This window comes from Lucilia cuprina, chromosome 2 (assembly GCF_022045245.1).
Source record: "Lucilia cuprina isolate Lc7/37 chromosome 2, ASM2204524v1, whole genome shotgun sequence".
In the NCBI taxonomy this organism is placed as follows: Eukaryota; Metazoa; Arthropoda; class Insecta; order Diptera; family Calliphoridae; genus Lucilia; species Lucilia cuprina.
This window is the reverse complement of record NC_060950.1, coordinates 62089287-62090210: the sequence shown is the minus strand read 5'-3', so window position 1 is coordinate 62090210 and position 924 is coordinate 62089287.

The following is a 924-nucleotide window of genomic DNA, read 5'->3' as shown; positions in this document are numbered from 1 at the left end:
CCTTCAAAAAAGCTACTGGTCTTGTTACAACCCTACAGTAAGTCCTTTACAAACCCTTTACAGTTGTTGATCACTAGATCTTATGTATTATGATCAGATTTCTTTAAAATAAAAGATTGTCAATAAGTTTTCTATAGAAAATAAAAGATTTGATCAGTTTTCTAAAGAACACAGATTCTTCGATTAGTTTTTTAAGGAAAACTAATTCAATGATCGGTTTTTATTATAAAATCACTATCATTAGTCAATAACATCTATGTTTTCTATAGAAAACAAATGACTTGATCAGTTTTCTAGACAAACATAGATTCTGCAAGCAGTTTTCTAAAGAAAACTAATTCCATGATCAGTTTTCCATTAGAAAACCACTTAAACGATCGATTTTGTAAAACAAATTCCATAGAAAACAAGTTCATAAGTCAATTGCCTCTATGTTTTCTATAGAAAACAAATGACTCGATCAGTTTTCTTCAGAACATAGATTCGTCGATCAGTTTTCTAAAGAAAACTAATTCAATGAACTGATCGATTAATATGTTTTTCCATGTAAAACTGATCAATGATTTGGCTTTTCTTTAGAAAACTAATCGATTTTCATAAAAAAAAAACTGATCAGTTTTTTTTCTTTTTCGTGAATATGGTTTTGATAAAAAACTGATCGAAGATTTAGTTTTTCTTAAATTTTTGAAAATTTTCTATAAAAATAGAAAATTTTTGAAAATTTTCTATAAAAATAGAAAATTTTTGAAATTTTTTTATAAAAATAAAAAATTTTTGAAAATTTTTTATAAAAATAAAAAATTTTTGAAAATTTTTTATAAAAATAAAAAATTTTTGAAAATTTTCTATAAAAATAAAAAATTTTTGAAAATTTTCTATAAAAATAAAAAATTTTTGAAAATTTTCTATAAAAATAAAAAATTT